This window comes from Daphnia pulex, chromosome 2, assembly GCF_021134715.1.
Source record: "Daphnia pulex isolate KAP4 chromosome 2, ASM2113471v1".
NCBI lineage: Eukaryota > Metazoa > Arthropoda > Branchiopoda > Diplostraca > Daphniidae > Daphnia > Daphnia pulex.
This window is the reverse complement of record NC_060018.1, coordinates 11,208,458-11,235,909: the sequence shown is the minus strand read 5'-3', so window position 1 is coordinate 11,235,909 and position 27,452 is coordinate 11,208,458. Positions and strand designations below refer to the sequence as shown.

The 27,452-nt window shown below is 36.7% G+C and overlaps 1 long non-coding RNA gene across 1 annotated transcript; it reads right to left on the bottom strand.

The window, feature by feature from the left end:
• Positions 1-5,897: 5,897 nt before the first annotated feature.
• On the bottom strand, positions 5,898-8,204 carry LOC124204869. The gene is made up of 2 exons (XR_006879149.1): positions 7,660-8,204; positions 5,898-7,577 (listed from the first exon to the last, which is right to left on the bottom strand). It is a non-coding gene; the product is annotated as an uncharacterized LOC124204869 (long non-coding RNA).
• Between the last annotated feature and the right edge of the window lie 19,248 nt (positions 8,205-27,452).

Below are 27,452 nucleotides of genomic sequence, written 5' to 3'. Positions count from 1 at the left end.
ATGGACAAATGATTTTTAATAAAAGAATTACATTCTCACATCAGACTTTGAAATGAGTATAATATAATATCAATGCAGAAAGTATTATTAAAAAAAAATTATATTGCCAATTCTGACAAAGAATTCTCCAACAGATATATATTTAAAAAAAGAATTCAAAATTACCATTTTCCCTATGCCATAAAACCAAATGACATGGGATCACAACATTTTTTTTTAACTATTTCAGCAGCAGTTGCGAGCTTCTTGAGATCTCGAATGAAGAAGAAGTTGTTGTGCAATTCTTCTTAGAACGTTTTTCTATATAATTGTCGATGGCAATTGTATCAGTGATGACACCATCTTCAAGACATATCAGCCTACGTTGGGTCAGCATATCTAGCATAGCATAACTAAGACGTGTTAAGGCAGAGGAAATCAACCTTGAAATTAGACTTTCAAATTCCGCATTGTCTAGTATCTAGGGAAAAATGTTGAGGGTTAAATATACAAAATTGTTACGGCCTTGTCTTTCCTGAATTCTTTGTCATGCCTAATCGACGAATAGATGACTGATACTTTTGGATTGTACCACTGATTTTGCTCATGGATTTCAACTTGAACAGTAACAGTGTCGTTTGAGCCTTTTCCAACCTAAATTATAGTTGTGTTGCTACTTGTTACTACTTCGTCCCACGAAGTAGTATTTCAAAGCTTTGGTGAAGTAAGCTGGCTTAATTTGATTTGGATTTGGTTTGATTCTGAAACTATAAAGAAATGACTTAAAATGAAAGACGCAAAACATATATAGCTTGCTTCCAGTGGAAAGTACAACCAAAATGATGAACCCCTGGAAAGCACTTCTTTACAGCTTTAAATATTGCCCTTTTAAAATAGGAAACAATTTCTTCGACAGAAATAATGAGCAACAGATTTTTGATAAGTTTGAAAACCTTCACGTAGTTGACAGCTCTCCGTTTCCTCATCGAACAAAATGCCAACGTGACTTGAACAATTTCGCTGCTTTCAGCTTTCAAAAAGCCGTTAATTGAAAAAAACTTGCGTAAAACCTTTTGTTGCGATTTCAAATGTCCCATCCATGAACCACTGCCGACAGCTGCCTAAAAGTTGACGCTGTTAATTTGTTATGAAGAGATCGTGGCGAAAACGTGATGACGAAGGTCCAGTAATGACAGGAACGTGTGTAAAACGGTCTCCGTATAGTTTCGTTTAAACATTTGTTTTTACTTTGATGTAAATAATAATACATTAAAAATGAAGAGCAGTTAATAATTACCTTCAACTGCACTCCAGTTGATTTTGAAGTTGGGCTCTGTCATGTCGATCTTATGAAATCGATCTTTTTCACGGTTGATGGCCATTACAACATGATTGACAACCGAAAGTTGACATTTCAAAGCAGTTGTCCGTTTCGAAAAAAAACAAGACTTGACGATCTCTCCGGCCGTTGCAAAAGGTTGTTTACGTGATGCCTCTTTTGCTTCTCTGACAAACTCTGATCTCACTTCCGTTCCAATATCTGCTGCGTTGTTATGGGATTGCTCAGCATTATTGCTAAGCACTTCCTAGAATGGTACACTTATTATGTAGACTGTACAGTGGTTCAGTAAGAACTTTTTCAGGGATTTCCGGTAGCACAATTGGGTTTTTAACTGCATCAGACCGGCCAGCACTTCTATTTTCATCACTAACGTAAGAGTTGGTTCGATCACTACCACCGTCACTTTCACTATCGGATTCTAGAAGGGATGCACTGGAGACAAATACGTCATATTCTTCTTCAAATGTTTCCTGAATGCAGATCTAACACTAGCTTCTGTCCGTGGTTCTTGCTGTGATGACTCAGTTGTAGATGAAATTTCATTAAGCTCTTTATACTGTCTCTTGCGGGTGATTGGCTTTTAATAATACTAAACAATTTGGCTAGGCCCGTGGGATCTGTTGTCTTGAAACGCTTTGCCACTTCTGGATGCCACTCACCCCTCTGTAAATAAACAGTTTTTGCAGCTTCGCTGATTCTGTGAAATTCAGACTCGGATGAACCCTTGGAAACTGAAGTATGGGGTTTATCTTGATGGGTGACGATCTTTTCATTCTGATAAGAAAATGAAAGTATAAAGTAGTTAGTATGAAAAGTAAACTTTTTAGAATAGCAAATAGCTAGTAATGTACCATACATGTACCGTGTGTCAACTTTATCTATCAACTGTTGATCGTCATTATTCGATGCAATCATAGAATTGAGCTGTGCACGTATGAAATTAAAATTTAGTTAGTAATGTTAAGCAATTTCGTGTATTCAAGCTTATCGCAATTACCGGTTTTCAAGTAAATTTCTCTGCCTTGGATATGGGACCATTTTTTTCAACTGCTTCACTTGTTTGATTCATTTCTTCATCACTTCAATCGTAGCTTCCACCCGTGGAATTTTTATCTTGATATAAACAAGCAGTTTGACCCTGGCAAAAAGTTAGTGTGAAGACTAAAACACCTTCAATAAAAAATGATGTTATTTAAGACAAAATTTTTACATTTCGGTTGCGGTCACACTGACTAAAGATGACTGTAGAAGCTTCCGCTACTTGTACCACTTCATCGGTAGGAATATCCGGTGTTGAACTATCTCGAGGAATAAATGAATCTAATCCATAGACGTTGTCTAATAGAGTCGAATTGCGCACCAGCATCTACTGAACTAGACGCACTAGGTTTCTCATATGTCTGCATGTAGAACATATAAAGTTAACTATCTTGTCTTCCTTCATTTCAAATACATAGGTTCATTGTAATATTCCTGAAAAAAATCATAACATACATGAGAAAATTTCCATATTCTTGACCATCCTTTTTCCTTATAAATCAGGTTTCCTTAATCAGGATATTGAATGAAAAGGTAACAGAATTAATTAAGGCATTGTGGGTAGTTCAGTTTTTGATTTTATTTTCGCTCTCTCATAGAACTAAATGCCCATTCACCTTGAGTTTTCTTAACTCTTGCCGATGAGTGACTCAATACTCATTCCTGAAGGTGATTAATAGTTTTTTAGTAGTTAAGGCACACGTTGAAAACCCAACAACAATGATTTATGTTTTTCAATAAGCTTCTTTCAATATCCAGCCAACCTTGTTTTTGTCTCGCTCTCTCATAACACTAGGTGACCATTCAGCTTGAGGTTTCTTAACTCTAGCCGATGAGTTACTCAAGGTAATTTATACGTTATTAATATAGTTAAGACCCATTGAAAACAAAAAAAATACCTATTAATGTTTTTCAATAGGCTTATCGCAATATATGAAGCCAACCCTAGTTGTTTCTAGCTCTTTCATAGGACTACTAGGACTAATTCATATGCAATTATTCAGTTTTCTTAACTATAACTGAATATGCCTAAACATGGGAAATCGGTTGCTGGGTGGAAATCAAGATTAAGGGATAATGCAGCTGGCAAATTCAAATTCGGCCAATGCCAGAAACCGTGGAAGAATTCTAGTTGGGCCAAAGAAATTTGTTTGATATACAAATGCCCAGCAGTTTTCTACACCAAAAAACCTATTTGGCGGTATTGTGACGTGTACTTATGGCTATCATTCCAACGTATCGCTCGAAAAATGCTCTATGAGAACAATGGCAAGTCAAAGGAGGGATATAACTGGGAGGCTAAGTGATTATGTAAGTTTTAAAGTTTACAAAAATTTTTCCCTTATATTCATCAAATTTCTGTGTTTAGGTTAAGCTAGTGGTTGCTTCAAATCATTGCCAATCACCTAAATAATTTCTATTCCCTTCTCTAAAACCACTCACAAGCCAGTACCATCAGCTTGCAATGGGCAGATTTCAGTTCCGTTCTCTCAGCCCCTTCAGAAGATAGTAGGAGCAGTTTGTACTGAGGACATTTTTGTTCCACTCTCTCATCCCAGTCAGAAGCCAACTGAAGAATTCACAACTATAGTCATGTCAGTGTCTGGTGGTCTCTTGTCGGCTGAACTTAGTTCTAAGGATCAGTTAGAAAAGGTGACAATACAAACAACCTGACAACAAAAAAAAGCTTGTATGGCTTCCAAAAAGGTGTAGAAAATAAGAATGTAACGGTTATCAACTTTCGCTTTCTATTTATTATTATTTTTATTCGTTACAGTCTTTTACCAATTCGCTCTTTTCCCTCATTATTGTGCTTATTTTCGTTTGTTCGAACGAATTTTTACCATTTTATTATTACTTTTCTGTTTAATACAGCACAACTCAAGGTTTATCTGTACTTTTTCATTTTTAAAATTAATTACTTTAAAGTTTCATATTCAGGTAAACACTTTATCGCAAAAACATTTGTACTATTCGTACTGAAAATCTGATATCCAATCTGCAATAAATCGGTAGTAAACTGTGAGCTGAAATTTGTGTTGGTTTACTCAATTTATATCGTTTAAAAAATACGCAAAAAAAGTAAACAATGAAAAAATGAAGAACGCCATCCGAATTTTTTCGACCCTCTTCTTATCTTTCCCCTTTTCTTCCCCCTTTCCCCCCTTGTTCTACCCTTTCACCCCTTGTTCTACCCTTTCCCCCCGGAAAACCTTTGAGCGTAAAGTCTACCGCCGTGTCACCAAATTTTATAAAGTCTAGTTGGTAGACTCTAATCAATTCTTAAAAGTAAAATGAGAATTTAGTGTGGCTTCTTGGATGCTTTCTGACCGAGAAGCTAGATTAGGTTATGACAAAGAATTCACCACTTATGATTACACTAGTCAAGAAGCCAGTGCCAGAAACCCAGTGGCTTCTTGGATGATCTAACAGTGGCTTCTTGGTACTTACTTCTTGGGAAAGTAGCTTCTTGACCATCTACCGAACGAAAGACAATTAGATTACTTGACATTTGGAATCAAAATGACGATGGATATTGTATTGAATTGAGAGAAAGAGAAATATAATTAGAAATACCGTTTATTTGCAATACCGTTTATTTGGTGCATTACATAAGCTACACATTTATTTGGAAACTTGAAACAGATTTGATGGATCCCACCAAAATTACCTGTATCAAAAGCAATGCGTTATTTACTAACATTTTTCTATTAACTTGATTACCATTTAACAATTTGACTCCTTACAGGGCAATGTGTAGTTAACGCTTGAAGACAGGTTGATCCAAAGGCCAAACTTCAATTCCGGATGAAAAAAAAATGTGAGAATCGATGTTTTAGTTTTTTAAATTGCGGTTCACAATCTTTCAACTATAATATTTTTACCTTTGCTTTCCCTTGGTAAATTGTGCACTATCACTCTTTGTGGTGTTCATGATTTTTTGAAGCAGCCACAACCACATGAGTATGGTCCATTGTATGGTTCATGGAAAAAAAAACTGATGTTCGGATTCCAGATGGAAATGGAGAAGTTATTTTTAAGTGTCTAATCACAAAATTAAAAACGTGATGAAAACACCAAAAAAGGCGAAAGCCACAGAGGTCAATCTAGAGGATGACCAAGAAGATGAACCGACGGTGAAGAAATTGACTAGGAAAAAATACAAGAAGTATACTCAGAGATAAAAGAGCACGTAAGAATGATATCAAAACTGAATGTGGAGGTAGAAAAACAACACAAGAAACTTAAAAAAACAAAAAACAAATGTCCTGACAGTGCCAAAAATCAATCCGGTCTCGCGGCTTGTGCTGAGCAGGTGAAGGCGATCGATTGGTACATGCTTGACCCCAATCAATCCTGTTTATCTGATAGATCCTGCTTACTTTCTTAACCATCTTAAATGGATTCAAGTAAATTTACGACACTCCAGCCTTGCCCCGGCCTTTCTTGCTCAAGTCATTCACTAATAACCCCCACATTATAATATTCCACTAATAACGAACGGTATTATACTATCAACATCATATCACCATCAAACCATCATATTTGCTATTTATTTATAAATAACAAAAAATGTTTTGTTAACAGAGCCACTGATTGGGATGACTGGGAACCAGACTTGGGATATGTTGAGCAATGTGTTCTTGATAATTTGTGCTCAACACCCAACTTTTCCGTGGGCCGCCGTTGCTCCCAAAGCTAGTACGAATTCTTTGAGATCAAGGGAGTGCTCTTTTGCACTCTCCGCTGATATGTCAGCCTTTTACCATCGAATCAATGTCCCGAGTAAGCATCAATCTCTTCAGCGATTCATTTTTCGTGAATTTGGAATTAAGAAGCCGCTACAAACATATCAGATGACAACGTTGGTTTTTGGAGCAGTTCATGCGTAAAAAGCAGCCATCTGGACTCTACAACACGCTGTCAAGGGTCCCATTTGATTCTTTAGTCAGTTGCTTGCAGACAGGCGATCGCTGTAGTAAAACCTCCAGTAATGGAAGCTTCAAAAGCAGCTCCGTTGATACCAGCTTAAATCCAGGCTGAATCAAATTACAAGAGACACAGTTACAAATCATATATACTAAATAACTGCTTGAAAATAGTAGTAAGTTCGTTGCGTAAGAGATGTCCTACCTTAAAGTTGAAGATCAGCAGTCGTCAAAGAAACAGCCGGACGGTGGGTTGGGCGCAGATATAACTCGATAGTTCCAGTTGCGTCCATTCCATTCTTCGGACCAGAATGACATTTTAAGGTTACTATTTAAGTTTACAGACCTGCAACCACAACAAGGAAATAACGAGCATTTTGTTCATCGGGAACTGCACTAATGCCCAACTGTCATAGAAGACGTCTATGAATAGGTGCCATTTTGAAAGTAATGGTGACTACCCTCATACCTCCCTTCTACCTCTAGTAGGTGACGCTACCGCATGTGGGCCCTATTGTAAAATTTCCTTTCCAGTCTTAGTTGGTAATTTTTATGACAGGATTGCTTGCTAGAGCACAGGCTGTGCGGGAGTAAAAAAATATTTGAAATCCGCTTTTTCTCTATCTAGCTTTAAAGTTCCAATGTACTGGTGCTGCTACTACTGTTGACAGTGAGTTTATCATTTTAAATTAATGAGATGCAATTAATGCAAGTTTTGCATTTCAGTTTTTTCCCCCTCAGATGATTCTGACTTCAGCAGAACTGTTTCTTGCTTTAACCATGATTGGATCTTCCGAAGAATAATTATTATTTCAGGGATATCTTAAAGAAGCAAAGACATGTGAACAAAACAAGACGAACGAGACGAAAACAAGAAAGAAATGTTTGACCACCGCTGAGTCGTTTACTGACGGCTGGCGTAAACATTAGCAATGCATGAATGCACTAAGCACTAATTAAAGATCGGAATAGACATCCACAAAGCAGAAACGAGTGAAAAAAAAAACGACAAACCAGATGGACTACTATTTGGATGGAGAGACTAATTAAAAAAAAAAAAAAAGCGCACACCCAGCATTCAATTAATTAAGCTCCAAAACACCCAAGTTTTTAGTTCTTTACGGCGATAGGCAGGGAAGGAGGAAAGAATGAAGCAAGCAAGCTGAACGGTCAATGACTCGATCTCACCTTTGTTCTGCTTGCTTCCGAAAAATTTCTGGTTCCAATCACTTTGTTGTTGGGTGGGCGACTTACTCGCACCGCTGGTCACGGAGACGGCCAAACTAGAACTGGAAAAGTAAAGTAAATAAAATGTCGATGAAAATAATAATCTGACACAACAATCAATTATTCTGAAAATGGAGCACTCACATTGAAGTCGAGGGTTGAATGGCTCGGTTTTGCAAAGTAGCTGACGAGCCGGAACGTTTCATTGAATTGTGCCGGAGTAAATCGCCGCCCCCAAGTGGATAAGGGAGAGGTGAGTGACAGTTGTAACAATCACTTACCGACTACTCTGAGATGCACAAAGAGGCTGTGATGCGGCGTCGTACTGATCTGACATTCGTAGATGCCGCTGTCACGCGGCTGGCTCGAGTGTATTTCCAAGCCCCAATCGGAGTAAGTGTCTGTCAGACTCTCCAGATCGTCACTTTTGAGGTGCTGGACTTGCTGAAACGGTTTACTGCTGCCGCCGTTGCTGCCGCCCGAACCCGATGGCCCGGAATGCGACGCTGACGGCGGCTGCTCTCCGAAATAAGGTTTGTGAACCGCACGGAATCGCTGATCGGACGAGTACGTATGACTGGCCACAGTTAGAAAACTAATCGATAAAAAGAAAGAAAAAATGATCGATCGTTTTATTTTGTAACTGTCAGTCAAGTTTAGTCTTACCTGACGTCACGGTGCCGCACCCAAGACATACCTATATTTCAAATAGAACAAAACAATTCAATAGTTAGATATATAAAAGAATACGGCATTTGAACGTAACAGCGAGATTCTTTGACGCACGTCTGTCGAATTTATATGTCAAAAAGTCTATTTTACTACTAATTTAAATAATTATATAATAAAATATAATAATAATAATTTTTAACTTGACATGTCCTGCCTTTTTCCGGCGAAAAAACAATTTCTTGAGGGAGATGTTATTTCAGGGAATAAAATGTCAAAATCTCTCAGAGATTATGTGTCAGGGATGCCATGTCAGCTTTTACTTTGATTAAGTAATCTCCATTCGTGTTACACTTTAAAATAATTTCAAATATACATGAAATTCTTACTGTACCCATATTATTCTTTATTATATTGATTATTATATTGGTTCTTATACATTAAGCTTATAAAGTATTCAATAATATTATATTCAATAATATATTAAATTCGTTTAATTTTCCTCAAAATTCACACACGGTAAATAATAATGCGCTGGAGAGAATTAAGAAAAAATAAAGAAGAAGAATTACGAAACTAATTTCTGAATTATGCCTCGTGTATTTTGTAAGAATGTAAATAGGAGATTTTTTACTACAATTTATGTAAGAAAAAAGTAAATAGTTTGGTGAAGTAAGCACACACTTCCGCAATTTTAAAGAAACTAATTGCTGCTGATGCCTACTCTCTATCTTACCCACGATACAAGATTTTTGAAGATAAAATTTTGCAAGATGAAGGGATATGAAATTTACTCGAAAAAATCCCCGGAAGATTTTCGGAATTCCGGCCTATTTCTTGTTTGACCTTTTTTGAAAAAGAGATTCGAGAAGAACAGGGTTGGATGCTTTTGTTGTCAGGAGCTATCTGTCAAAGGAATATATTGGGATATTCTTGTCAAGATGGGAAACCATGGAGCATAAAGTTTTCTCAATAGGTAAGTCACTACAGTAAGGCTTAATTTCAAAAGTGGTCTGGCAGATTTAAATAAGGTATTTCATAAACATATTTAAATTAGCTAGAGTTATATTTTTGACGTACAGATGACAAAGACGCTACACAGACAGTGACGTGAAAAATAAGAAAAATACAAATCTACTATGCAACATTGCCAATTTTTTTATATAGAGCTGGACTGCTGGAATTCTTCAAGACGGTTTCCATTGGCCTGCTGCAACGGTTTATGTCGATATCCTCTATCTCCCATCCTCCTACTTAAGAAATTTACACTTTACTCTGCTGCCAAAAAGCAGTAAAAATTTGCGCTTTAAATAAACTGCTCCCTCACCCCTGCCTTCTAATGGGCAACCCCAAAAATTTCGTTTCCACGCCTCTTTATTCAGATGACTTTCGTTGTTCATTGACAAAATTGTTTCATTATGCACAATTTTAACCAGCTAAAAGTTTATAGGCATCTATTGAACAAGAGATTTATTTCTATTTGTGCAGCTTTTTTCAGGTGCAAAATTTTGTCATGGAAAACATTCCTCCAATTATCTTTCTTTTGATAAGTTCTTCATCTAAGAAGAGTCCATTCTTCCAGTTTGCCCTTCAATGGGCTTTGGAAGGGCCATGACGACATCAAGCCTCTTCCTCAAAACTCGCAACTGGGTAACAAAATCTAATAAATATTTTTTATGTCTGCTGCGAGATGGTAGCAGAAAAAAATTTTAGTGTTCAAAAGGAATAAAAGGAAGGAAAAGAAGGATGGGAAATAGGGAGGATCATAAATTGTATTTCCACAGGCCATTGGAAATTGATTTGTCGCGTATTGTGGAGTTGATCAACCTTAAGCTTAACATACAGAAAATTTAGCACATGTTGCCTACTAGCTTTTGTATTTAATTTATTTTCAGCGTTACTGTTTGTGCAGTGTATATACCGCTTGATCTTCAAAATAATAACTCCAGCTAGTTATTACATATGTTTATGAAATTCCTTCTTTAAAATCTTTCATCCCACTTTTTTACACTCTTTTACTTCTCCCAATCTCTGCAAAGACGGAAAATTGGTGTCTACGCTGTTTCTGGTTATTTGGAGGGGGTGTAACGTCGGGAGATGAAATGTCCTCAACTCCTCATTTAACTTGAATATTGCATCCATCGAAGAACAAAGTTATATTTCTACCAGACTAACACATATTTTCAGTAGAGAATCGAAGAGCATCATTAATTGAGGAAATTAGTTTTTGCCAAAAGAGCAACAACCACATTGATTTGTGGTAGTTGGAAAGTATTGCCATATAATAATTATTTTCAATAACTCTGTATAATGCAAGTGAAATTGATATAAAACAAAGAATAAAAACATGGCATCTCAACAAGAAAACATACCTTCAAGTTACTTGTATTTTCCAAAGTAACCCATACCGATTCATCACTAAAACATTGCATTAATTTTTTGAAGCCCCAGGATAAAAAAATAAAATGTTGGTTCTTTTTTCGCTCTTAACGGATGTGTTTACGGGTCTGTTTCTTCTACTTTTATTACACATTTTAATATCTAAACATAAAAGAGATTGTAAGAAATGTATTAATAGCTATATTCCAAAATTACCTTGAAAATCTCGGATAGAAACGAAAGCCATAACATTTCCTTAATTTTTTACATACATTTCCTTTTATTTGGGTGGCAATATATCTTCCTCTGGGGATTAGCTTGAAAATGTGTTCTTCTCTGGTTTCTAATACTTTATGAAAACCTCCGTGGGCATAGAGAGCCACCGAATATTTCACTAAAATTTCACCTCCCACAACTGAACATCAAAGTATTCTACGTACAGGGACAATCGAGGTTGACAGTTTTAGTAAAAGGTCCTTAGCGAATTCAAAACCTTGCAGCTTGAATTGTAAAAAAGTACGTCTTGGATCCAATTGCTGCGAATTCGAATGCTTTTGACTATAGAGGATGCTTGGGACGAGGGAGCTACCAAAAACAGCCTCTCTACCTCCAATTAAAGGTATATTTTGTAGCGGAAGATGAATGGTTAAAAGACGTTTAGGAAGGGTATTATAGAATCAGAACGAGGTACATTAGGGGGAGGGATTAAATGTAAAAACTGTAAACGTTAAAAAAGAGAAACTGTGTTTCTCAATTCCGGGTTATTAAACACATTGTTGCTGCATTATTCACATGCTTTACAGAAAACCCATAACAAGTCGAATTATTAAGTACTTGTGCAAAACACACACTTGAATGAGGCGTTTAACTGAAAGTACAAAAATATGTAATGATGTATAGTTAGGATTGTAAGAAAGTGTATTTTAAATACCAACATTTTAGAATTACATTTAAAATCTTGAACAGAAGCGGTGGGCTTGAAAATGTGTTCTCGACTGGTCTGCATATAATACTAAAACCTCTGATTCTGCTTAGTGATGGTAACCTAGTTTTTTAAAAGTAGGTATAAATATAAATAACTATTTTTTTTAAACTATGCACAACTAAGATACTTATCTAGTTTTTGCTTAAACTATGTACGGTTATTACTAAAACATTAGGTATTAGGTAATAGTAAAAGTAGTAAAAATAACTAGGTAAAGTTTTTAACTAGGTAATTACCTATTTATTTATGTACCTTGTTTGAAAATTGTTCTTCAAATATCTTAAATTTCTAAGGAAAATAGCAATACAAGCTGCAGTACCCACACAAAATCTAAAATTTACCACTGACTTCGATGTTTATTCTCTTTGTGTTCACTCTTTCAATTACAAAAAATATGAAAAAAATTAGGAGTTTATTTCAAATTTCTTATTGAATCAGAAAAGAGTTTGTGATTCTAGTAAAAGTGATGACATTTGTTCTTTTAAACTCCAAGAAGAACCAGATGCATATAGATAGTTCACAGGAAAACAAGATATCACGTCAATTTTTAAATCTAGCAATGGGCTTAAATCTTTATTATGTTGTCGGTGTTACTTGGCTCGGGAAGAGGTGTCAGTTCTAAAAACCCAGTAATTTCGGGAAAGGTAGTGCAACGATACACCAAGCCGTAAACGCCTTTCTGATGGTATCGCTCACACCCAAAATGTCAGTATGACCAGCAATAAATTTAAGAATTGCTCTAGCAGGGGTCTGACACACGAAGAAAGATAACTTAATTGAATAAAAAATTTCTTCGAATTGAAATCTTCAATTTGTAAAGCTATCAGTTCTTCTAGAAATGATTTTATAAAATCTTAGAGGTTTGGTGGGTTTCCCTTACCCATAAAAAGGCTGACAACAAATGGCCGGTTATCAAGTGAATTTGTTACTCTAACTAGAATGGGCCATAATCCAAGGAGTTAGTTTTGAAAATAGAGTTCCATGGATGCTGGTTTTCATGAAACTTGATTCCTTCTTTATCATTTATTTTTTTAATTTGGCAAGAAGACGTTTTTTTAATGAGAAGTGATGAAAATGCTTGCTTCGTCGAGAATATTGTCTATTTTAGAATAGTTATAGAAGAGGTTGGTATGTCGTGCCCTATTTTTTTTTTTAGTTTTGCTACTTATCCTATGCCACTAAGAGAAAGTTTCTATTTCCCTATAGCATTGCAAGTTCTTTCAAAATATCAGACTTGTTGACTAGCAATACATTTTTAAAAAGTTACCGGGTGATTTATTGATTCCTCTTACCACCAGGTGGCTCCCGTTGGTCCAATTGGAGAAAGGGAAATTTGAGGAAGTGACCAATATGTGCTTCACTTTTCCCACACGGTAGAGAATATCCTTTCGGCTTCCTAAATAGAGAAGGCTATGAGTTGATCCAACTTCAGCTTTACGAATATGCTGGAGCTCTACATAAATAAAGCAAATTTTGCAATGCTGCCTATACTAGCTTTAGTATTTTGTTTATTTTCAGCGTTCACTGTTTATGCAGCGTATATGACGCCTGTGCGTCAAAATCATAACTCTAGCTAGTTTGAATATTTTAATAAAATTTCTTCTATCAAATCTGTCAGACCACTTTTGAAACTTCGCCTTTACTTCTCTGAACCTCTTTAGTATACCCCTTTACTTCTCCGAACCTCTTTTAAGACGGGGATGTCATGTCTAGTTGTCTACCCTGTGTTTAGTTTTTTTTTGGTGGGGGGGGGGGGGTCGTTGAGGGTGGATGTAACGTCGGTGATATGCGATGTCCTTATTCTACTTGAATATTGATTCCATCGAAGAATAAAAATATATCTTAATCATACCAAGAAATATTTTCAGCAGAGCATCTATGGGCATCATAGTTTGGGGAAATCGATTTTGACCAATGGAGTGTAACATTGATTTGGGGTAGTTGGGAAGGATGGTCATGATAATAAATTAAAATAAAATGGTATAATACAATTGATTTTGATAGAAAAAAAATAAAAACATAAAACCCTAAAAAGAAACACGAGCGCCTTTATTTATAGTTTCCAAAGTAATCCAAACTGGCTCATTACCAAAACATAGCATTGCGACAAGTATACATTTTATTAAGCTCCAGGATCAAGAAGTAAATAACTGGTTCTCTTATTGCTCTTACCACATGTGGGTCAACCGACCGATGTGGTTTGATAAACATACAACATGTGCCGACCGTCTTCTCCCAGCGTCGTCAAACAGACACGGACATTAGATCTCAACATCAATCCGGTCAGAAAACCATACATACCATATTTTTTGACACGCACATGTGGGTGACGTTTAGGTATTCGATCATTTGTTCTCTATCGTATTTTACGGTAAAGTTGCAACCCAACATCACGGCGTAATCGACAGTGTGTCCAACACTGGTTTGTTGCGGGAAAACACCATCGTCGCTGGACCCATTGTCGATTCCTGTTTCTGCGGTGTTGACGACCGTTGGCGACTGATCATCATCCACTAGACCTTCATTTTCGTTAGCTTCAACGTCGTCGGTGTTTTCGACATTTTCGCCTTTTTAGATGACGGAGGCAGTTTCCTTACGTTGACGTAACGTTTTCGGACGTTTACGCAAACTTCTTCTTGTGGCCTTTGGGGTACCCTATTTTGTAAAACAGTCGTCGCTGCTGGCGTGTTGCTCGCTGGCTTATTTGACGTTGTCGCTTTTAGAGATGGCGGAGGCAGTTCCCTTCCTTTGGCGTTCCAATTTCTTTAACCGCTCAGTTTTTTCATCAAACTCTGCTAGGGTAAAGATGAACTGGATTAGAATGTACTTTGTATTGGGATGCCCTTAAAGCAAGTTTATCACATTCTGTTGTGATCTTGCGATCACATTACACCTATCGTAAAGTAGAAACGGGATGCTCAATGTCTGTATAACAATGTGGTTAAAGTAAGTCAATCAGTCCTTCTCTATCCATTACAGTCGCGCACGATTTTCACATTCAACGTTTGCAGCGTGGTGTTAGGTAACCTGCATTTTCAGTTCAGCCCAATTTTATCCCAGTTACGACATGCCGTTGTTTTGATATTGAATGGGGAATTTGGCGATGTTGGATAAGAATATTTTCCCTCGTTTCCGTAGACCAGCCAAGCCGAGTGTCATGACCACCATTAGCCAAGAGTTTGCACAATTGGGGAAAAGTTATTGAGCAGCCAAAAAAAAAATTCTAAAATCGGTGTGTTAAAAGTAGCCATGATTGACGGAAATAGGTAACAGTGAAACTCGTTCAGTGAAACTCGTTCCTGTTTCTACTTACAGGCTGTAACATATATCCGTCGTCCCGTTCCGCTATCCGATTTAGCCCCCAACGACTCCCAAAATCCGTGTCGCAAGTCGCCGACAGTCCTGCAGTCAACTACGTAAATAAAAATTGCCATGAACTGTTCTTCTAGAACATCATCTAGAATAAGTTTATGTATGAGTGTATAGGCGTCTTCCTTGGACCAACCATTGCCTTTTCCATACATGGCAAATTGTGTTACTTCTAAAATTAATGTAAAATCAAGAATTTTAATTTCTATAAAAAATATACAAATTAAATTACCGCCAGTATAGATTCCCCTTTTCTTGTCTCAGCGAGAAACGTCAGCTATAACATTCACTGTGAAGTTAGTGTTAATACACGTCCAAATTGATCCTACGACGTCACGAACTTTTATGATACAATAAACTTCGACGTATCTTTCCTAAATTAAAATTTAAAAAATTAACAATTTCTATTTGTTCCTAAGATATAGTTAGATTTACGTTAGAGCTGAAAATGTAGATGTAAAGTAGAATCAACACTGCAGGTGATGTGTTTTTCATCGAGATAACGGACAGTACGATTTTCGCAAAAAGAAACAATCTATTTAAGATTTGCTACCTCCATGGATTTAACTTCTGCCACTTTGGTGCCCAGGTGGACTTTTCTAATTTTTGTAAAAATACTAAAATTAATAAATCTTATTACAATATACAACATTTACCATAGTAAATTAACTTTTTCTGATCGTAGGAGTCTTTGTAAAAAATGATGCAAGAAGCCATTGTCCATCCCGGCCACCTCTGCCGCATTCGTGATAGTATGATTCTATGGATTTTGGCATTGACATGTAAAAAACAAACCTTACGTCTAGAACACAAAACATTATTGTCTAATTGAAATAGACATTTAAAAATGTTTAAGCGTTATTCACGATGATTTCTAATTTCCACAAATTAAGACATCCCGTGTATTTATTAGAATTACTAATGACTGCGTAACAAATTTACAACAATGAATACCATAATTTTTTATACCTTCAATTCGTCAGTCATCCATTTTTCTTGAGTCACTTTACACTGATCCACTCTAATCCACTATGATAAAATGATACCGAAAAACCAGATGCAACAAAGAAAAAGTTTTACGCAATTTTCTTTCGTGGTATAATATACAAAGCCACACTGGTTTTGAAATTCCGTTGAAATCAAATCTTTCATTTGTTCCATACCAATGTCATTAGATGTTTTACTTAGCACGACAGTTTAAGATTGCCAGAAACACATGGGAATCTAGATTGAAGAAGGAAACGAAAAATCTTAATTACAATTACCAATAAAGATTTCATTAATATATTTACAAAAAAGGCTCTCTCAAGTGAAGAGATGCAAAAATGTCGCGTTGCGTTTTCCAAGTGGCAGTTCCATTAAATGCAGTTATTGGCACATCAGGAAAAATAGTGCACAGTAAATATAATTTCCCATAATCCTTTCTAATATAAAATTTAATTAAAATCAAATTTAACTGTAATTTTAACGAATTACGGAAAGTCTAAACCCCAGGTTGTTACGCAATGGGCGTACGATTTTTCACCCTCGTTGATGACAGATCGTAAGAGTACACCATTTTGGTAGAGGACATTTAACAAATGTTTTAGCTTATTACCAACACCTTGGTCATTTAAGACAAAACATAATTTTTCTGGAGAGCAAAACAGAAATGAGAAACCTATAAAAAAGTATTGCAATAAAGACTTTATATATTGCAATATTCAATTAGAAAATAACAATGAAAGATATCACCGTCAGGAACACGTGAATCACGTCACTCATTGACGCGTTTCTGACGTAAATGAATCCATCTCAATTGCGTCGATCACAAAATTGTCGAAAATTCCTTTAACCCAATAAATCAAAAATCAATTTAAAAAATAAATAATTGAAATTATCAATTATTTCAATTACTCCATGTGTCTTGAGGTAATTAATCTTGTCAACAATCAAAGCATATTCAACGGAGATACAACTAGCGTTTCTCCAGTCTGAAGCAAACCCGGGATGAAATGGCAAGCATACTACCCACAGCCAGAAGGCATGACTGCCAAACAATCTTTACCAGCTAATACTGCATCGATCACCTTTTTCTGCTGTGGCTTCAAAATGCTAAAAAATTGATAACAATTACTAATTTATAAATTTTTGGCAGAAAATTTAGATTATATGATGAGGACAAATATGGAAAGATTACCTAAATCCGAATAACTCTATTATTGATGAAGCCATCGTACACTTTTCATCAATCGACTTTTGATCATAAAATGAGAGACAAGCTTCGATAGATAGTACATCATCTTCGTCAATCTTTATTGGTGATAAAGAATTATCTTCTTCCATAAAGACACTGCATTGAAAAATGTAAATAGATTTTAATAGATTTTTCTAAGAAAAGCAATTGCTTCATAGTAATGAGACAACATATTGAGATATTACCCACTATCTTCTTTTCCGTCAGCAGAGATGACTCTTGTTGAATTCATAGAGATCCTCTTTTCAAGAAGCTTATTCAACAGTAATGAAGAAGGCACATATTTTAATAATGTCGAAGGGAACAGTGAATTTTAAGCCACAAGATTTACTGCTACGATATGCCTGTCAAGTTCCATCATGTAGTGTTAAACCAGGCGTAAACTGATGAGTAGCAATCAAACTTTTTTATCACAGTGCCCTGAGACTGTAAAACCAACATTAATTAATATGTTACATTTCAACATCAAAAATTATACAATAAACATATAATTTTCTAAATCAAGTCAAATTGTTTTAATAATTTCGATTCCAACACTAAATCAAAATTGGCTAATCAAAGTCGTCTCACAACCTGAGTAGATACTGGAGAAAAATCGTAGTCGTCATCCATCTTCCTTGTTATATTAAAGAACCAAAAATAATATAGCACACGTTTGCTACGCTTTTCAGTTTTGTAAAATAATTCTGATCACACTTGAAAAATCAGTAAAAAGAAATACTTTGAACTTGAAAACCATAGACAAAAACACGATAGACTGATTGCTATTGCAACCAAGCAGTTAACGAGAGAACCCCAGCAAAGAATAAAAATTTAAAATATTATTCTGTTATTGGCGTAAATAAAACTGGACTGCGTTTTAGGAAATCAATAAAACCATGTTTCTTTTTAGACCATCACCTTTTATCTATCCCCTGAGAGACAAACTTCATGAGGGCGATTATCCCAATTGCGGAACTCTGAATTATTAATTTGTGAAAGAAATTGAGGATCGCTGATCCAGTCCGATGGATCCTAATTATGGAATTCCAATCCTTCAGCTTCGAAATTGTTGTCAACAAATGCCTGTAATTATTCTTTGGTTGGCTTTTTTTAAGTGTCGGTCATGAACTATGAGAAACTAGTTGAGACTATTTCTGGATTTAAACGCAATTTTGTATCCAAAATTTTTTTGAACCTTTGTATAACTCCACGTTTTGGACAGCATGCAGCAGGGGTCCATAGCAATAAATTTCGCTTAAATTAAAACTTAATTCTGGTAATAAAACAATTTCAGGCAGGCAGTTGAAAAGTTTAAGTTGTAAAGGTCCAAGCAATTATTGCTAAAACGGTAATTAATCGAGACATTAAATATGAATTTAAAATGTTTTGCTTAAAATGAATGTAAAATTTTTGAGAAACGTTAAGCATGGAGCTAAATATGCAATGAGCCAATGACTAAACGAAAAAAAAATACAAATTACTAAACGGAAACTGCGTGTTTCGTAATCAAAAGGCTATGATAGATCAAAAACTATCAGTCTTTTTTTTTCAATGTTTTTCATTACAGGTCAGATGATTGAACATTTGAAGTTTTGAAAATACATGATGACTCCCCACATAGCAAAAAGATTTCTTTTTTGGCCCTAAAGAGGTCCACTTGTCCAAAAGACGTCTTAGTCGTTAAAAAGATATAATGAGGATATTCGAATTTGTCGCAATTTAAGATGACTTCAAAATTATAACTATAAGACATCCTTTACTTGTCCACTCACGGACATCTTTTTAAAGTCAAATTTGTTACTTAAAACTGATATCCAAATTTGGCGCACTTTAAGGTGACTTCAAAATGACATCTTAGGCAAAACCATCAATGAGAGGATTGTTCATGTGCAAATGAGTCAAAGAGATGCAACCTTTTTCCAAATTTATATCGCTGGAACGTACGAAATTGCGATTTTCCTCGTCTAAGCGTTTCACTAGTTGCTGTAGAGGTTTATCATTTTTTCTAAGATACTTATTCATGAAACCGTAATGATTTTCAAATCTGTAAGCACTAAAAGAGTAAAGGGGTCCAAATCATCGTCAGCTACATGAAGCAGGGCATGAGTATTATAACATAAGAATTTTCTCCATAAAGTCTTTCCGATTGACAAACAAAGCCATTTATAAAATGTATGACTGTTCGTTATCTGTTCTGCACCACTCAGCACACCACAGCAATTTTGTGGCTACATGGAGGCAAAGGAAGTGATCATAAAAGCTTTCGGGAGATAAGGTTTTAGAACAACTACCCCGACATAGTGTAAAAACAGCCGCAATTCTGTAGCCTTCCAGCGACATAAGTGTTTGATTGGCTGTGGTTGCCGTGCAAAATCAATCCTCGAAATGTATTTTCGAAGCGAAACCAAAAATGCATCTACAGAAACTTTAATATGGTCAGGAAGAGAACCCCACGTATTTTTCTGTCCTTCTTTGTTCCAAAAAGAAAACTAAGTAATCTCCGCATAGTTCCGAGATCAAAGAGATGCATAGGATCAATCGGCACATCTTTCAACGTGTCTAAGTAAACAAGGTTTTCTACAACTGATCTCTCGTGATGATGTTCCCGACATTCTTTGTCTCGTAAACTTTGATTAGTCCTGAGAGTTGGCCAGTGTGGCAAGTTTGTGTGTGGCAAGTGCACAAACGCCGCAATTACCTGGCTGGATTCTGCAAATTGGTTGTTTACAACGTGCTGCCCATCCAATCTGCGGCCGAAGTTTTCCAACAGTACGTCAAGTATTACAATTATTACGGTGGCATCATTATGATGACGTTGGGAAAAGCCCGAGAAATCAACACAGTTAGCTGTCCTAGGACAATGTTTCTTAGTCTCTCCATGCTTTTTCATGATTTAAGTAGAGATACCGGAAGTCACATTGATCGACAATCTGAAGATTTCTTCAGCGTGAAGGTATAAAATTTACCCATCTCATTGAGAGTAAACTATAGTCAATACTTAACAATTTGTTTTCTTCATAGGAATTGGCCAAAAAATTTGCGCTTTTTTTTAACTGGACGTGGAAAAAGATCGCGAAGCTATCACTTACCTCCATAGAGATGCCATTCTTTTTGCAACCGACTCTCAAACTCAACCTCCACCCAATTTAGCATTTTTGGAAATCGCGGACGAGTTTACATTTCTGATGCTGAAAGCAGAAAAAATCTCTGTCATAAAATTTTTCTAAGACTCTTTTTTGTATTCCTTGAAAAACAATCCAATTACTGGCAAAGAAGGGGAACCTCTTTTACAATATTTAAATTCTTTGAAAAATTTCTAGCAATCTATAGGTAGGAAAATTTCTTCGTCTGATGAGATTTGGCATCATTCCGAGTGAGGATGCGACGTAGGAGTATTGGGCGAACATTCAAATTGTATTCATGTCTTACGTAAGCAACGTTTGCGAAATGGCAACTGAGCTTCTCTCGGCTTCTCTACCGTTTCCCTTAATCAGCTGATTGTCTTGATTTTTATCGTCATTTGATTTGCCATACAGTGGACGACACCTTTTCTTTCTTCTGTTCAGAATCATAAATTCTGATATTGAATCATCTTTTCCAACTGACAGGTATAAATAGTGTTGTGTATGTTATATGTATTCTCGATTTGATATCTAGAAACGCCGTTTAACTTGGAATGTGCATTCTGGTTTGGTGCACTTGTGTTAATTTGTGTTATCACAGTAATGGCATTCAGTTTCCTTAAATAGAGTATGTAAACCCGATTGTGTGTATTCATGTTGCCATATTTTCAATACATGGCTTTGATGAACATCAGCCCGCAGTTGTTTTGCTGTTGTATGTTCTTTGACTTGTCTAATCCATTTTTATCAATGTTTTGGAAGTTGCTGTCGTAAAAATGAAATCTGGAATTCAATATGCTTCTTATACCCTATCTTTTTAATGAAAAATCTCGAATTGACTGAATCTCTGATTTTACACAATCAGATAGATTTGTAGTTGTCAGTCTACCAAAAAAATTTTGAACGAATTATGCTGAGTAGATGTTTACGTGAAAAACGAAAAATTGAAAATTCACCCATTACAAAAATAATAAAAAAATTGAAATCTCATATTTCTCGTCGATTCTTTAATTCACTAAGGTAAGCAATCACTAGTGAAAATCGACCATTTCTTGTTATTATATGCTCAAGTATCTTTTTATTGAAATAGCCTACTTTTCACTATAGCGATTAAAGCTAGTGGTTTCTTAGCCTGAACAATTCAGAGAAGCGCACTATATGTGGAAATCGTGAAAGTCTATAAATATTTGAGTCGATGTATGGATGTTTGATTTTTTATTTACAAAAGAAATGTGATTTTCTTTAGTGGTTTTTTAATTTGTCTATTACAATGATTCAATTTTCCAACTAATAACAAGTCTATAAAATTAAGTGATACAAGCAACCCAAGATAGTATGGCTAGTGTTAAGACGCTTCTTTTAATTTAAATTTATTTCAAAATAAAGGAATTCTCAAAACTCATTCGGATCAAGTTTTTTTCACGTGTTTTCCAATGTTAAGTCCTTCAACGTGTTTCTGGTTAACAGCTACTGGTTGTATATACGCAGCAAAAAGGAGAAAACAATGAGAGTTCAGCCACGTAATTTATTATACAGATGAACAAATTTATTGGAAAATTGTGGTTTAACTTCTTCTTGGATACATAAATAAAAATTGGAAAACGGATCGACAGAGTAAAATGTTATTGCCAAGATGGGATGAGATGGATTTGAGACGAAATGAAAAGAAAAACAGAAAAAGAAACAATGTGGTCCAATAATTTTATTACGGTATTATGGTCGGAAGTGTTGGAGCAATTAAACGCGTACGGCGGACGCCTGACATTCCAAGGCTTTTTTTGATAGGTGGTCGAACGACATTTCCCGTTCCCGTTGACATCGATTCCTTGTTTCTGGCAAAAGAAGTCACGGTTTCTTGTAGTGGCACATAGATGGATGTTGTTGTTGGAGCTTCGTCACCTCCGAATGGGCCGTCGATGCCTTTGGTAGTTCGTCCAAGGTGCTCGTCATCTCTATGATTTTCTACTTCTTCACCTTCTGCAATAATGTAGTATTTCGAGTATCTCACGTTAAATATGTACACATACATACATGCAATATACATATATATATATATGATATGACATCACCTTCACCAACAGAAAGGGCAGCTCTTCCTACGTCCTTCACACTGTAATAGTGGTTGTAGCTGTTGTAGGCCACTTGTACGGTGGGATGAAGACTTCCTGGATGGGGAAAGGAAATGTGACTTCCATCCGGAAAGAAAACCTTCACAGATACCTGCCGAAATTATATGCATTATATATTATTGATTGATAAAAAGTAATACAAACAAACATTTGATTTAAATTTCGTAAAAAGGCATAGTCAATTGCGTTGACTCTAAAATATTTTAAAAAGACATTAACTTGAAACTACTTTACGTATTTAGAAAAAGAAAAAGAACTCACTTCGAATTCGTTGGAAAACGCAGCAAGCACGTGATTGTCACCGTACGTTCCGTCTTTTCCAAGTTCTTTAACTGTTTGCAAGTAAACAAATTTTATAATGATTTGGCAAAATTTGATTAAAAAAAGAAAACCCAATACCGTATTTGGTAAAGGGTTCATCCGATGTATGAAACTCTTCATAAAGGGCCGGGTGCAATTCCATTTGTTCCACGACGGATTGTCGGATAGAGTGATGGAAGTCCCTAACACCGTAAAACTGGAGTGCCAGAGCAGAAAACAAACAATTTCTTAAAGGAAAAAACAAATTATTAGTCAGTAGGAAAGAACAAATTGTTATTTGTAATGGATATTTACCCATCAGCCGGAACATTAACCAATTCCAAGCCAATAGCTCGCAAAGAGGTCGACAACTGCGTTTCGAATTGCATAAACTTGATGCGGTGCGCTTCGGAAGAACTGGACGAGGGAGAAAACTGACGGGAGACGGACGTGTTAGAGACGGCAGCGTGGCCATCACCAGACTCAAATACCACTGACTGACTGTCGGGTCGCACGTACCCTGAATAAGATAAATGGTGAGATTTTGAAGAAAAACATGTATATGTAATAATACGTGGTGACTAATGACAAGGAAGGAAAAGAAAACGCTCGTGTAAAGACTAACTTGAGCTAGAAGAACTGCTGGACACATCCACATCATTTCCATCCACACATTCAACATCTTCGGCTACAGGCGAAGGAGTCTGGTGAGAGGTGACATTGGAATTGAATGATCCCGTTGGATTGCTGGACTCTTTTTGGGCAGCATCCAGCCAGTCTTCCCACGTTTCACCATTCCAGATTAAACCACGATCATGTGGCAAATTTTTGGATATTTGGCCAGACTTTTCTCCCATATCAACATCTACCAATGTGTTATCTGACACGTTTCGAGAGTCGTCAACTGGCATGCGTACACCTGTTAATGTTATGAAATGTAACAAATTTTATCAAATACATGGCTCTATTGACAATGGCGGGCAGTTTAGAAAATAAGAGGCGGTGAAAATGTTCAACCCACAAAAATTGATGACAGAGAGAGAGAAAATATAAATATTTTCTTGTAATACAAAATTAATGAAAGAAAGTTGCCGAGATGTGCTGGCCCGGCTGCTCCTGCTGTTTGCCCTTTCTTATTTAAATTTTAAAAGATTTAACCAAGACCGCCAATCGCGTGAACTCTCCCACATATCACCGAGTTCATTCCAATTATTTAATAACAAATGAAAACAGAAATGAAATAAATTCAGGTTGAAATTTAATTCAAACTCACAGGTGAGTAGCGGCATGACGGCAAGGCTTCCATCCGTGCAGCATTTCGATTGTCCGTGGCAGTCGTCTTCGCTGGAACACGCGTCTGTTTGTTTATTCTCCGCGGACGTGTCAGGTGGGCATCGGAATTTACGCGGACATCTGCCCGTCACTTTTAACCCGCCTGTTATACGACAAGCCAAAAATATAAAATTACGTGATTAGATTGAAATCAAATCAAATGATCAAAAAATCAAATTAATTGGGTACGAAACGGCCTTTGGAACACCGAAGCCGGGCGTAATGAAAAATGGTCCGCGGAGCCCCAAATGGACAAGAGGAAAAAGGAGGGGGGAGTCACTCACCAATTGTTTGACGTCTTTTCTTGCGGATTTGACCCATGTGGATGAAGTTTACCACATCTATGACTGGGCAGTCATTCCCGTCATCAGACGTTTCCGTGACGGAGGCTTCAGTCATCGATTTACTTTCTGCCACCTTAATATGGACACAAAAAAAAATTTGATTATTAAACTTCAATACGTGCCAAAAAGGGGGAAAAATATCATATGAGCTACCAATTTGGCACGTTCCAGAGCTGCAATTTCTTTGTGGTGGTTACAATCAGTAGGAATCAACGCCTGCGATCGCAATTCTGATACACGTCCTTTCCAAGTAGTTGAGAAAGTATTGTGTAAGAGACTTACGTGATTCCTAATATATTGAATTTTAAATTTTAGAATTTGCGCAAAAATAAATTCTATGGCAAATCAATTCCCAGATCCCATAGTGTTCACCACTAAAAAAATTTCATGCACCTAGTCCGAAAGAGGTTAATTTTTAGCAAATTTTAAGTAAAATACGCAAATTTTAGCAAAACACGCAAATTCTATGTAAAAATAGCAAATTAAAAAAAAATACACAAATTACGCAAAAAATGTGCAAATTAAGCATAAAGACGGAAAAAATAAGCAAATTACGCTAAAAATTGTAAATTAAGCTTAATATACGCAAAAAACGCAAATTTAGGAGTAAAAAATTTACGGAAATCAATCAAAAATTATGCAAAATTTAAGTAAATTACGCAAATTTTAAGCAAAATATTTTTGCTTCGTACACCCGAAGCCCCAGTGGTGAACCCCTCGCCGGATCCTTATAAAACTATTACCAAAAAATAGAATCGTCCGGCTTCAGTTGATCCTTACGTCGGGGGGGGGGGGACGAATTGACTGACTGTTACTGTTGACGTGACTGGTGACTTGAACTCATCAGACAATTTTGCTTTGTCCTTCGTCAACTCTTTGTACATCTTACTGTATTTCTGCTTGGAAATTATGTTTCATTTCATTTTATCCTCGGGAGTTTGTTGCTAGTAAAGAGAAAAATTAATGATTCCCAAAATTGGAAAAGTAAAATCATTAGTTTATTACTTTCCAGGAAATCGCTAGTGGTTTGTTTACAATAGTCTTCGAAACCGAAAAGGCTTTATCAGGGTTTTGCCTCTGATCAGGAAACATTCGTTCGGCACACTGGAAGAGAATTTGCTGGTAAACTCCAGCCGCAGATGGCACTGAAAACGTGTTTTCCATTTTTTTTAGAATATTCCTAATGTTGTCTGTACCATGAAGTATTCTAAAAAAATTATTTCAATTCGCAAATTTTGATTAGTGTCCGTGAACTAAAAAAAAAAACTCAAAAAGCTAATAAACTCTAAAAGCTATACAGTAATCAGTGTCTAAGCTATAACAGCAGGACTGATGTTGCTACTAATCCGGTCTTCACATTTTTCATATCAACAATAGACAATTGCCCAGCGCAACCTTCTAACAAAAATCGTCCAGCCCAAAAACACTTGACAATATCGCGTAATTTCGTATAGCAAAATTGTAGAAAAACAAAGAGAGACTCGGCCACACTCGGCCATATAGATGAGGTTGGAGTGAGTGTTGGGAATTTGCATTTGGAAATGAAACGACTGTAGAGAGTAAGTCTTGTTCTGTAGGGGGGGGGGATAGATGCATGAATAGATAGAGACTCGCTTGTTTCTTTTACACCAAGGCATCCCCCACCAATTCTCAATTGCAATAAATCAAGAACAAACAAAAAAATCAGAAGCAGAAACAGAATACGAGGAGGTTCGGGGAATCTCGGCTCGTTCCCAATAAGGTGGTGCAGACAGCTCGTCTACGGCCACAACGGGTCACGAACGGAGTAAGCTCAGGAAAAGCCCAAAGCAAAAAATCGAGAAAAAGAGATTTATCTATCAGAAGTTGCCCATTTTGCAGCGGCAGCAACAACGGCAGCAACAGTTGATGGAGAGGTAGGACGGCGTGTGTGGCCGCGGGCGGCTAAACGTCGTCGGCTCAAAAGACTGAACGAACAACCACCCAGACCGGCAGACAGACAAGACAGACACACGGCAATAAATATGGAGAAAAGAAACGCCTGCCCCTCCACAACAAAACATAGCTCAATTCACCTTGCGATGATTTGCCACCCAAAAGGAGAACGGTACTCACATTGTCACCGGGTCGAAATTTAAAAACAAAAATAAACACACCAAATTTTACACTCGAACGAGCCGAGCGCACAGAGTTTTTTAAAAGTTTGGACCTCCCGATGGGTACGTACTAAATAAAATAATACAAGTTCTTGTTGCATGTTACTCTCAACTGACGACTGGCCTGTGGTAACCTGCCGGACACTACTACTACTATAACGACAAACCCCAAAAAATATAACAAACCTAACTAACCAAGAAACTAGTCAGTTCTCTAGTTGCTCCCGTTTTCTTATTGTTGAACAAGAAAAAGCGCCGATTGCGCTGTGTCGAGAAAGAGACAATCAGCAGTTTTGGAAAAGAGGAGCGAAATCCATGGTCGGTTCCGCGTCGAAGATGGCCAAAGATGGCCAAAACAACAACAACAACAGACTAGGCGGCCATCGATCCATCATTATGGTGAACATGTGTCTCGCGTCAGATTGGATGGACCGGCCCATCACCACTGCCCACTCAAACAAATCGACTAACCGTTCATTCGACGTTCCATCTACACAGGGTATGGGTGGAGGCCGGAGGACTTGACGTGTCAAATTCTTGGAGGCTTTAGACGGCTGGACAAGCTTGGCCTTAGAAGCTGTTGGAGTCTTGGAGGCTTTAGATTGCTGGACAAGCATGGCCTTGGTAGGGGTTGGAGTCTTGGAGGCTTTTCCTTTTCTAAATTTAGAGAGAGAGAAAAATTTGAATATTGAAATTTATACAAAGTTCTCAGTTACGTAATGGTGAGACAAAAGGTATAGCTCTGTGTATGGAAGTATTTAAAAAAATAAATAAAAATAACGGCAACTGCAACCCACTGAATGACATGCAGTTAATAGTTGCCTAATGTGGTATGTAGATGGGCAAGGGCTGAAATAACAGACGGCCCTGTTTCCAGTCAACAGAGTTGGCAGGGACCCGTAGTAACCAAAAAAACAAAAAAAAGGGGAACGTATAGCCTAGTATTTATTATAAG